We start from the raw sequence: 12,972 nt of genomic DNA, 5'->3' as shown, positions 1-12,972 counted from the left end.
ACAAACATGCCAAAAATCCACTTTATAATTCCACAATAAAGCCCCGTTTAGTATTGTACATAAATTTAACCTGAAACGGTACTCTGTTCAAGTACATTTACAGCATATTCACAAGTGAAAAAAATAATGGAGGGAGCACAAATATATGTCTCTCTCTATTCTGTTTTTATGGGAGTTATGAAAAGAGACAAGCAAGGATGCTGCATAACACAGAGGTAAGTCCAATCATTCTTTGCCTTGATTGTGCTCAGTGAATATAAGTCATACTCTTAAAGTGGACCTGACAGTTGACACATGCTGCCCGATCCACGTACAGCATATATCAGGCATTATCTGCATGATCATAGCCAAGTATGTTTAACTCTGAAATGCTGCGGTGTTTCAGAGAAAGATATACTTTAAGACCTGTCAAGGACTGAACCACACTGGAGACAAGTCCACGATGGCATCTATCCACCCGCAGCCTTGGAGTGACAGTTCTCTCCCTATGTATCGGTATAGGAAGTGACCTGTCACTCCAAGGCAGCAGGTGCGGAGAAGCCACCAAGGACCAGCCGATCCGACTAGTCGCCACTCGCCAGAGCTGCCTTTAAATTATATTTTTCTCTGAAATGTGGTGGAGCTTCAGAGTCAAACATACTAGCTGAGATCATACAGCCAGTGTCTGACACATGATGCCTATAGATTATCAGCACGTATCAGCTGTCAGGTTCACTTTAATTCAAGTGTGGATCCTGGAGGTGAGACCTTTAGTTATCAGATATTTATGTCCTATTCTATGAATAAGACAATTATATTAGAATTAACAATACCTATTTAATTAAGAATGTGCTCATCTACAATTTCAAATCGAATGCTGTCTGCATAAAAGTAAAATCCAACATACACACTAGATAAAAATAGTCTGAACTTGCAGCACCCGGTGCGACCGGCTGACAATTTGATGTGCACATGGGCCCCTTGACTCTCCTCCAACAGATTCTTTTTGTTTTCAGGTAGGCTATACAGTCACTGAGAGAGTTGTGCAGTAGAGAGGATCCTGTAGCGCTTTTGGGTCGCCCCTCACACCCAGGGCAGCGGGGTACCCGGTACCGGGCCGGTGTCAGGGGGATGTGTCGCGGCAGCTGTGACCCGGTCCGTGGCCCTGGGCGCCCAATATCAATGGCCGTGATGTTAGTAGTAAAGTTTATATGGATAGTTTGTGACGTCACCCGTGGTGTTTGGCAAGTAAGATGTTGAGCCAACGCTGCATACAGATCCACTGAGACTGATGGTGTGGTGCAGCAAAGATGGTGTAGCTCCCCACAGGTGGAGCTGTAGTCCCAGGGCAGTGTAGGTGCAATGGATGAGGAGAGGCGCAGAATGGTATAGATGCTGGTACCCAGATGTAGCGGTGCTGAAGATGTTAGCGGCGAATGAGTGAAGGACACCAGGGCTTGCAGTTTCAAAGCTTTACTCACAGTTTGTGGTACCCACTGGTGCCTGCCTCCGTGCCATGTCCTCCGGGGTAGAGACTCAATCAACCTCCCGGGCAAGTCAGGGTTCTCCTCTCCAACACTCCGCCAACATGTGCCTTTCCTGAACGACTCCTCTATTGCGCCTTTTAGTGTGAAGAACTCCAGTACCGTGCTTACTCTGAAGTCCCTCCTGTCAGATGTTCCTAGAAACTCACTTGTATGACAGACAGCTGTAGCCTGATCAGGGACCTCCTGGATCCCGGCTCTCTATCCGTGTTACTGTTGTGTCCCAAGTCTTGGATGGGAGTAGTGCATTTACAGCCAACTACTCCACCGGTGTCTGCTGCAGAACAATAAGTGTCCATACAACCTCAGGGACCGGGCCCCAGCCTTGCGCTGAGAACCTACAGGCAGGGTTCCTCTTCCAACCCACAACTCCTCTCTGTTCTCCTACTCCTTCGTTCCACGCTATTCCTTCTCTCTCTTATTGAAGCTTAGGTTGCAGTTCTACATCTTTCTCCTTCTGTTCCTTTCCCATGCTAGCTGGCTCAGGTCACTGAGGCAGCTGCAGCACTCCTTCCTCCATCACTCTTCCAGAGATCCCCACTCCTGTCTGAGTGACTTCCTACTCGACTGACCTTCTGTCAGACTGACCTGCAATTCTAAACTTTCCCCCTCTTTTATATGGATCTCAACTCCACCCACCTCCCAGCACATCGTGTGTTACGAAGCAAGGAATCACCAGAGGTGCTCTGCTACCCTCTAAGCATGAGTCGCAATGTGATCAGTGCTGAACTATCCTGTGTGTGGGATGCAGGTGTGGAGTGTGGAAAGGAGTTCCCAACTTACCTAGGCGGTGGGGCACTACACTTTAGGAGAAGGTGCAGTACCTCTGTGGCGACTGAGCCTCAGGGGCGCCACATACCCCCCCGTTAAACACAGCACATCCGCGGGCTGCACGATAACAAAGTAAACAGCAAAGAAACATACAAAAATTTTGTAATGCATAGCAAACTTTTCTTATACTAATCTTCCTAGTATAGGAGGCACTCATCTTGAACGTTACAATCAATTCTATCTTAAATCCTACCTAAAATTTTTAATTCTAAGTGCAATTCTCAAGTCAATGTGCTATTCTCTGTAACACATTTTTCTTCTCTAGTACACATTTGTTTCTCTACTTTCACTGTCTCTTCTAGACGCAAGACGCTGACTGCAAGTACCTGGTCCGTCACCTGTCTACTTTCAATTCTTTATTCACATCACTTATCTCTAGATCAGACATTCCTAATTGTTCCTATAAAAGCCATTTCTCTGTTATCACTATTCTTATAAAACACATTATCAAATACTTCACAGTAAAACATTCAACAATTATTCTTGTAAGGTGCTGGACACTGCTCCCAGCCAGGATTTCTTGCAGTGTCCTTTGAGGTAGACATCATCTTCGAAAAGTGTCCATGCAAAAACATTATCTTCGCAAAGTGTCTTTATATGTAAAACCAAGAAAGGGCACCTAAAGAGGTGCAAACTATTTACAATAAAAGTTTTGGATCATACAGCGTCCATGATCTCCTCAGTTCCAATCAGAAACAACGCTGCCAATCAAAAACAGGGCAACAAAAGTGCTACCAGAAAAACATGATAGCAAAAACAAGGCACAACTGGTGCAAACAAACCCTCCTGGGTAACGAGATTTGAATTTTTAGTGTTGATCCCCTCCTGGGGTTCTGGAAGAACTGGAACTGTCACCAGATTCAAAGTAGTCGTTGGCAATCCTTAAGTACTCCTCTTCCCACGGTGTCAAGCCAGGGATCTTTGGTTTGGGCTGCTGAACTGGAGGTGATGCAAGAGCAGCCTAATTCCTAGGATCGGGTACCTGAGCAGTCTGAGTGGCAACGGTGGGTGGAGGGGCAGCAACAGGTCTCTTTGGCTTGTACCTTTCAATAAACTCCTCCGGAATACGGTGGATATTCAGGGCGTACCACCCTCGGAGTCCCTCATGCTGGGTGAAGGTCACATACTCCCCAGGCTGCAGGTCTCTATCAGGATGCCCCCTCCTCAAATGGGACTCCACTTCCTGCCGGTTAAAGAACAGGTTGATGATTCTTTTGGGGTCCGCAATAAATCCGAACTCCTTCTCTCGGTTTACATTCAGCACCTGCCCCCATCCAGCTGCATCCTGGGGACCATGAAGCCCAGTCCGGGCCCTCTCCTTCTGGGTCAGATCCGGGCCCAGCACAGCCTTCTTTCTCTGCTCTCTCTCCCGGTATTCCGCTGCCAGCTGTCGGATGGTGGCCCGACATCCTGCCCAACTCTCTTCTTCCTCCCACTCTTCCCGGGACCTGCCCTCACCCACGGCACTGGCATCCCGGTCCCAGACCAGATCCAGGACGTCCTGGCCAGCCGCTGCAACTGTGGTACACCCCAGGGCCTCCCCAGGTGGAGGAACATCCGACAAACCTGGGGCTTCCGGGCGGTGCGGCCTCTGCTCCGGTGCAGGATTTGATGGAGCGGATGGTGGCTCCGGATCCGCAGGGGTCTCTGCGGGGACCTGCGCAGCCACGTCAGGTCCGGGCGGGAGCTCTGCTTCCACTCCCGGGTCCTCCGGTAACTCCTTTGGGCAGGCGGCACCTAGCCGGACAGTCAGGGTAGAAGTAAAGATCAGCGCTGCCCGGGGACAGTCCGGTGTGGTGGCGGCAGGTACTGATGGAGAGGGTACCGCTGGTGTAGGCCCCGCCGGGGCGTGCTGTCGTTTCAGCTTCTCTAAGGCATCCTTCCTCAGCTGCAGACTGGCTGTCAATTCAGCAATTTCGGCTTCCAGTTGCTGGCGGTTCATTCTGGAGTTTGGGTTGGAGCCGTCAGCCATGGCGCCAGGGAGATCCGTTTCCCCGCGCTCCGCAGGCCTCCTTCCCTCACTCTCCAAAATGGCGTTCTGTCGTTCTTCTTCCTGCCTTGGCCCCTTTCCCGCCACTGGCTTATTCTGCCCCTCCTTCCGGGTGCAGCGTCTTCTTCCAGCGCCTCCATTCCAAGCCAGTATACGAACCCTTCGGGGGGTGGGCCATGTCGCTGTCACATAGTAATTCAGGCAGGGAAAGCTGAATACTCTTCACGGTCTTTTCCGAGGACCTCCCATCTCTTCACGCCCTTCTTCTCCGCGCCAGCAGCCATTTCTAATGTCCATTTTACAGTCTATTAAATCAGGTCTTCTGCACATTTTCAAAAGCACACAAAGTCTCACAAATTTCAGGCGCACAGAACCCGATGGCATCGGGTCTCTTTATCCTGTGCGTGACGCCAAAATTGGGTCACCCCTCACACCCAGGGCAGCGGGGTACCCGGTACCGGGCCTGTGTCAGGGGGATGTGTTGCGGCAGCTGTGACCCGGTCCGTGGCCCTGGGTGCCCAATATCAATGGCGGTAATGTTAGTAGTAAAGTTTATATGGATAGTTTGTGACGCCACCCGTGGTGTTTGGCAAGTAAGATGTTGAGCCAACGCTGCATACAGATCCACTGAGACTGATGGTGTGGTGCAGCAAAGATGGTGTAGCTCCCCACAGGTGGAGCTGTAGTCCCAGGGCAGTGTAGGTGCAATGGATGAGGAGAGGCGCAGAATGGTATAGATGCTGGTATCCAGATGTAGCGGTGCTGAAGATGTTAGCGGCGAATGAATGGAGGACACCAGGGCTTGCAGTTTCAAAGCTTTACTCATAGTTCGTGGTACCCACTGGTGCCTGCCTCCGTGCCATGTCCTCCGGGGTAGAGACTCAATCAATCTCCCGGGCAAGTCAGGGTTCTCCTCTCCAACACTCCGCCAACATGTGCCTTTCCTGAATGACTCCTCTATTGCGCCTTTTAGTGTGAAGAACTCCAGTACCGTGCTTACTCTGAAGTCCCTCCTGTCAGATGTTCCTAGAACCTCACTTGTATGACAGACAGCTGTAGCCTGATCAGGGACCTCCTGGATCCCGGCTCTCTATCCGTGTTGCTGTTGTGTCCCAAGTCTTGGATGGGAGTAGTGCATTTACAGCCAACTACTCCACCGGTGTCTGCTGCAGAACCATAAGTGTCCATACAACCTTGGGGACCGGGCCCCGGCCTTGCGCTGAGAACCTACAGGCAGGGTTCCTCTTCCTACCCAGAACTTCTCTCTGTTCTCCTACGCCTTCGTTCCGCGATATTCCTTCTCTCTCTTATGGAAGCTTAGGTTGCAGTTCTACGTCTTTCTCCTTCTGTTACTTTCCGGTGCTAGCTGGCTCAGGTCACTGAGGCAGCTGCAGCACTCCTTCCTCCATCCCTCTTCCAGGGATCCCCACTCCTGTCTGAGTGACTTCCTACTCGACTGGCCTTCTGTCAGACTGACCTGCAATTCTAAACCTTCCCCCTCTTTTATATGGATCTCAACTCCACCCACCTCCCAGCACATCGTGTGTTACGAAGCAAGGAATCACCAGAGGTGCTCTGCTACCCTCTAAGCATGAGCCGCAATGTGATCAGTGCTGAACTATCCTGTGTGTGGGATGCAGGTGTGGAGTGTGGAAAGGAGTTCCCAACTTACCTAGGCGGTAGGGCACTACACCTTAAGAGAAGGTGCAGTACCTCTGTGGCGACTGAGCCTCAGGGGCACCACACTTTTATGGTAAACCCACAGGCTGTCTATGGACCCAATGACAAGAGCGTATACTATATAGTGTGTTTTATAGAGAAGAGCATGCTGCAGTCACAGTGAGTGCGCTGTGTAGTCCCAGTGCCTGCGCTCCTCTCACTGTGACTGCTATACTGTATATAAAGAGACTGAGCTTACACTATGAAAAATCCAGCTGGGAAATCCGTACTCCAAATACAGAGTACAGATCTATGCTACCTTATCTGAGAGCAGAGACAAATAATAATAATAAGGTGCAGGACAGAAAAATAATGAGAAGTAAAATTGATAACTTTTGCTACAAAATTAGTTAAAAAAACACAAAATGATGAATATTCCAACACAGTAGACATAAATGACAAATGTTGGTGGGTGAGCTAAAAAACAAGGGAAAACACTCCTAAAAAGGTAAAGAGATAATACCGAGGCACAATGTAGAAAAAAGTAAGGAATGGTTAAATATATCCAGACAAGATGGTACAACAAAATGTACAACATATGAAAAACATAATTGTTTCGGCCAGGACCGTAGTCATGGACGAGGACACCTGGGCATTAATGTACTGACCTCCCCTCACAGGAAAATAATGTCCACTAGTCAGCATGGCTGTGTCTTCAGGTCAGTCTCCTTCAGGATCTTCCCTATACCTCAGGGGACCCTCTTCAGGCAGATTTGCATTAACTGAGACACAGCCCATTTCAACTTTAACAAGAACACCTTTACTGGGCTCTCTACACAACACATCCATAGTCTTCACAACATTAACAACAGGTTTCACACTGCATTGTTCCTTTTCTTTCTCTGCACTGCTCTCACCATTGTACAGCATGTACCCAGGTCGGACCATCCCAGACAAGCCCTCATCATCCTCCCTGTTCAGCTCTGCCATGGGAAGACATTCACCTGTCTGTTTCACCCCAGACATAAGATCATCAGCTCCCGGAGTCATTTGCCACATGGCGAGTGACCTGCCCTTCTCTACTGTCCCTTGCAATGACAGAGCATCCTCCTGGTTCAAACTCACTGTTTTTGGAAGTTCCCTCAGCCGTTTTGCCCCGGATCTGAGGGCATCTGCCCAAGTGATAAATTGCCACATTCTGGAGCCACCTGTGTCCCCATGTTGTCACTGCTGTCTCAAGTCTTTGTTCCTAGTCAACTGAGAATTCCTGTTGTACTGCCCATTGCTGCCCTGGTGCTGTGGAAGACTGAGCTCCTAGCTTGAATATTACAGAGCTGCCACATTATTTCTGAGCACATCAGCTCACACAAGCGAATTGGGTATTAACCCTGGGCCCTTAGGCCCGTGCTCACAGAAGGGCACTCTGGCCTGAACTGACTACAGATCAGGAAAAGCTCCTGCTTACCCTGCAGCATGCCCCTCCTAATTAACTATTAACTAACTGGTTTTCCTACTCCTACTATACTATACACTAGCTGAAAGCTCTGTACGCTATAATACCCCCATCTAGTGGCCAAACCTGAACACTACACTTACCCTGTACACTATACATAGCAGCATTACAAAAGCAAAACATTATACATATTTACATTCAGTAGGACATGGTAATACACATAACAGTGTAGCAGTACCATGATACAAGAGTAGTAATACACTAAGTTGTGTAGCAGTGCCTTCATATATTACAAATATACGTACATACACTAATAAGATACGGCACCGGGACGAAAGAGAAAGGCAGAGGCATAAACAAACGTAATATATCATACCCCCTACATAATGACCATCGAAGGTACAGTACAGTGATATACATAATGGCAGCCCAGGATAAGAAGGCTCACCCACCAAACACACCCGACGCATATTCTCAAATACTTCTCATCTAAGAGCAGCATGAAGAAGGAAAAGAGACCCTGATTCCAAGGATATATCACTTAGATTACTGGGTTTAGCAGTTGTGATACAAATAGTTTCAAGATGTAGCATGCAGCAGAGCTCACAAAGCTAATGTTACCTACACCTCTGAATAGCAGCTTTCTGTGTACATTGTATATTGACAGAAATCTGCTAATCAATGCTAGCGGGTGGACAGCTAGTCTGGGTAGTGATAATCCCCTGCTGATATATATATATATATATATGATTATTATGTACAAAAGAGAAAAAAAATGATGGCACTCACCGTTCTGTCGTGAAAATTCTATATTGATTAAAAGGCATTGGCACGGGAGGAACGTACAGAGAGTGGACGACGGCCGTTTCACGCACTTGCGCTTCAACGGGACCCGTTAAATATACCTACTACCTACCAGCGGAGGTTGGCACCCTACACACAGCCGAGATTGGCGCCCCTGCTCCAATGTGGTAAACAATTTTCCATCAACTGCCTCTTCCTCTTTTTTAGAGAGGAATGCCAAAACGGGCTATTATCTGAGACCCAAATAAATGTGAACCAGGGCCAGATTATAAATCTATCTAACTGCATCCTCACCGGGGAGGATTATAGTGTTTTGAGAAAGGGCCTAAATTATGTCCCCACCAACAGATTTGATTGTTTTAATTGGACAAAACATATTAATCTCTTTTGTCGTAAACTGAAATGGAAAAAGTTTTTTGCACGTAATGATCAAATTGAATGTGAACGTCTGGGGTTACAAAAGGATGAACTTGAAGGGTACAGAGCGTTAGTAGGCCTTTTGGCAGAAAATGACACCAGGGAAGGCTGTGGCCCTTTTACAAATCTGAGAAATATTAGCACTAAGATGACTCCACAGTCTGATATCTCTAGTATTGATATAATAATAATAATAATAATGCATTTTATTTCGATAGCGCCGACATATTCCGCAGCACTTTACATTTCAGAGGGGATTTGCACAGACAATAGACATTACAGCATAACAATCACATAGATTATAGCAAATACCAAGAGGAATGAGGGCCCTGTTCGCAAGCTTACAGTCTATGAGGAAAGAGGTAGACACGAAAGGTGGGTGGTAACAGTTGCCCTGATTGTATGGACCAGCCATAATGTTAAGTGTGTAACAGTACAGACACAGAGGGCTAATGGATGCATAAAGCATGTGGGAACATGATGCAGGGAACCTGGTTCTGGTAAAACTTTTGGCTGTGCCACATAGGGATAGATTAGGTTAATGTGTTGAGGGATAGGCCAGTCTGAATAAATGCGTTTTCAGGGCACGCTTAAAATTGTGGGGATTGGGGACTAATCGTATTGACCTGGGAAGTGCATTCCAAAGAATTGGCGCAGCACGTGTAAAGTCTTGGAGATATTTCTTAGGCTGGTGGAAAAGATTTAAGGAAAATACCATCTAATGTGTCTAACTCCAATCTCACAGCTAGTGAACAGGAGGCACTAAGTAGACTTACGGATCGGAATGAGCTGATCATCAAACCCTCAGACAAGGGTGGCAACCTTGTGATCATGGCTGAACTGGATTACATTAAAATGTGTAATTCCATTTTAACTCATGTGGAAACATATGAAATTCTATATTCTGATCCCTCTATGAAATATAAGGGTGATTTGAAAGAGATATTGGAAACAGCAAAGACAGCTAATTTAATATTTAAAAATGAGTTTGAATTTCTATACCCGTCTCAACCCCTGATTGCTACCTTTTACACCTTACCAAAGGTGCATAAGGGACTCTACCCCCTTAAAGGACGTCCAATCGTTTCGGGGTCAGACTCCCTTACTCAAAATTGTGGGGTATATATTGATCGGATACTCCGTCCCTTTGTTTTGGCTTTACCGTCATACATTAGGGGTACCTCGGATCTCCTATTGAAGCTTGAGGGAATTCAGATGATGGAGAACTCCATGTTGGCTTCAATAGATGTTGAGGCATTGTATAGTAATATATCACATGAATTAGGCCTCGAGGCGATTGGATACTTTTTAAAATCAAGAGCAATACAATGTAAGGCCCATAGTGAATTTGTGCTGGAATTATTACGGTTTACCCTGACCAAGAATTTCTTTTTATTTGACAGGAAGTACTTCCACCAGCTCAGGGGCACCGCTATGGGCAGTCCCTGTGCGCCTACTTATGCTGGGTTGTTCCTGGGCTGGTGGGAGGAAACCTTGATCTTCCCTGATGGACCCAAATGGTGGCAAGAACATATTGGGACATGGTATAGATTCATTGATGATGTTTTTATTATCTGGCAGGGGACAGAATGTGGTTTCTTAGAGTTCATCAAGGAATTAAATGACAATACAATTGGTATGAAATTCACCTAGGAATTAGGTAAGACCACCTTGCCATTTCTTGATGTTCTGATTCAGAAAGAGGAGGATGGCTTTTTGAGATCTCAAATATATTGTAAGCCAACCAGCACAAATAGTTTACTACGCTGGGATAGCCATCAACCAGATGCACTTAAACGTGGTATCCCAAAAGGCCAGTTCTTAAGATTAAGAAGAAATTGCTCAGACATGGAGGCTTTTAAATATCAATCAGCAGATATGAAGAGGAGATTCTTGGAAAAGGGTTACCCTAGGTCTATCATTGAACAATCATATAATTTTGCCTCAATTCAAGATGTTACAAACTAAACCCAAGAGTTCTGAGAAAATATTGGATGTGACCAGAATTATTGGCACTTTTGATTGCCAGAATAAAAGAGTTAGGGGGATTCTAAACAAGCATTGGGATATTCTAACATCAGATCCCGACTTGAGTGAGATTGTAGGCCCGCGCCCCATGATAACATTTAGAAAGGGGCATTCTATCAAGGATAACTTGGTACATAGTTTTTGCAGAAGAACCAATCCAGCAGGTACTTGGCTAGACCGTAAAACTTGTGTTTTTTTTAAATGTGGAAACTGTGTGAACTGTAAATATATGAAACAATGCAAATCGATCACAAGTTCTTCAAATGGTAGGACATTCCATCAGAGAGATTTCTCTAACTGTAAGGCCTCGGGTCTAATAGATGGGCAGCACGGTGGCTCAGTGGTTAGCGCTGCAGCCTTGCAGTGCTGAAGTCCTGGGTTCGTATCCCACCAAGGACAACATCTGCAAGGAGTTTGTATGTTCTCCCTGTGTTTGTGTGGGTTTCCTCCGGGCACTCCGGTTTCCTCCCACACTCCAAAGACATACGGATAGGGAATTTACAGTGATGAAAAATGTGTGCAAACTGTGAAGCGCTGCGGAATATCTTAGCGCTATATAAAAAATAAAGATTATTTATTTTTAACATGTAGTTGCCCGAAGGACTATGTGGGTAAAACCACAAGGGAATTCCGGCGCAGAGTGGGTGAGCATATTGGTGATATTAGGCACGATTGTGACACTCCTCTGGCAAAACATCTGAATGAGATGCACAAAGGTAATCTGGAGGAGATTTGTTTCTCTGTCATCGAGGTGGTTAAAAAGAACCCTAGAGGTGGAAATTTTGACAGATTATTATTACAAAGAGCATGCATGTGGATCCACAGGCTGGAATCCATAGGGCCAAAGGGCCTAAATGAAAGTCTGTCTTATGCGTGCTTTTTATAAGGTCTCAGTGGTTGATAGGGCCTTAGTTTCTTGCCAAACGATACATTTTTTACCCTTTCTTTTGGGGATTCACAAATTATTGTGAGTGATCAAAAATATGGAATTAATTTCATGGATATATTTGTATATTTCGTTATCTATTTATCTCTTTATTGTACTTTTTTGACCTTTCCCCTTTATTACTTAGATTTATTGTCCCCCTTATATGTATTTCTAACATATAATAATACTGACAATGTCCGTTGCTATATAGTGTCTATATTATGAGAATGGCAGCGTCCACCCTCAGAATAATGTGCGCTTTCCATCAAGAATATTCCCTGAGAATGTATAAGTGGATGGTGGTAATAACACATGCAGGGATACTCTGGGCATTGCGTTTGCCATCATTAATATGCCTGAGTATGTGCAGCGGATGGCGGCAATAATATATGTAGTGACACTTCGGGCAGATGTAACAGTTAGGAGTTTCTTGGATGTGCGCCCTATCCATCATTGATTGGTGTAGCGGGTGGCGCGTCCTGTTACCCTAGAGACACCTTGGGGGTATTTATTTATGTTTGTTGAGACATCTAGGGCGGGTGTGATAGAAAGGAGTCATCTGAGCATGCGCCCACAGTCATCAGCGGTGGGCGGAGTATGTGGCTTCCTGTTGCCCAGGTGACGCTCCGGGCATGCGCGGTAATAGCGCCCACAGTTATCAGCGGTGGGTTGAATGTGTGGCTTCCTGTTGCCCGGGAGACGCTCCGGGCATGTGCGGTAATAGCGCCCACAGTTATCAGCTGTGGGTGGAGTGTGTGGCTACTTGTTGCCCGGGAGACACCCGGGGCATGCGCGGTTATAGCGGCAGCCTGCCTTATGCCTGACATGCGCAGTACATTGCTGACCTGTGCCCTTATGTGTGGAACAGGAAGCGCATTCAGTCTCATTGCTTCCTGGCAGCATTTGATAACAGCTGTGAGCTCATTTGCGCTCCATGTGGAATGCACACTAACCACCACCGCCCAGCAGTCTGTTAACCCATCGGTTACAATTGTGACTGACAGTTGCATCCACCCATCAGGGGCTGATCCATCTATGTCACAAAGCCCGCTTGCAGTTTATAGAGTATAAGGGCACGGCCATTTGTATGTTTCTACCTATGCCTAGCCCCACTGTAATATGGAGGAGTGGTTAACATCTATTGGTTGTTTTTTTGACTGCTAGGTTATTTATATGGGGTATTTTGGTCAGCTTTCACACAGCATCTGATATCTACCTCCTGATGATCCGAATAGGAGAAACGCGTTGAGGTTTCACTTCATCAACTACTAACCTTGAGTACCCTTTTATTGTTATCAACATGAATTATATATATATTTTTCTCATATGGGCCAATATT

The 12,972-nt window shown here is 46.3% G+C and overlaps 1 protein-coding gene across 2 annotated transcripts in view; it reads right to left on the bottom strand.

Annotated features, from left to right (window-relative positions):
- The window catches only part of LOC141092521 (T-kininogen 1-like), a 97,256-nt gene that overhangs the window by 63,703 nt on the left and 20,581 nt on the right, over positions 1 to 12,972 (bottom strand). The window lies entirely within an intron of this gene.

This window comes from Dendrobates tinctorius, unplaced genomic scaffold (genome assembly GCF_039654945.1).
Source record: "Dendrobates tinctorius isolate UK_male_01 unplaced genomic scaffold, ASM3965494v1 ptg000060l, whole genome shotgun sequence".
In the NCBI taxonomy this organism is placed as follows: Eukaryota; Metazoa; Chordata; class Amphibia; order Anura; family Dendrobatidae; genus Dendrobates; species Dendrobates tinctorius.
The sequence above is the reverse complement of the archived record's forward strand: the minus strand, read 5'-3'. Positions and strand labels throughout refer to the sequence as shown.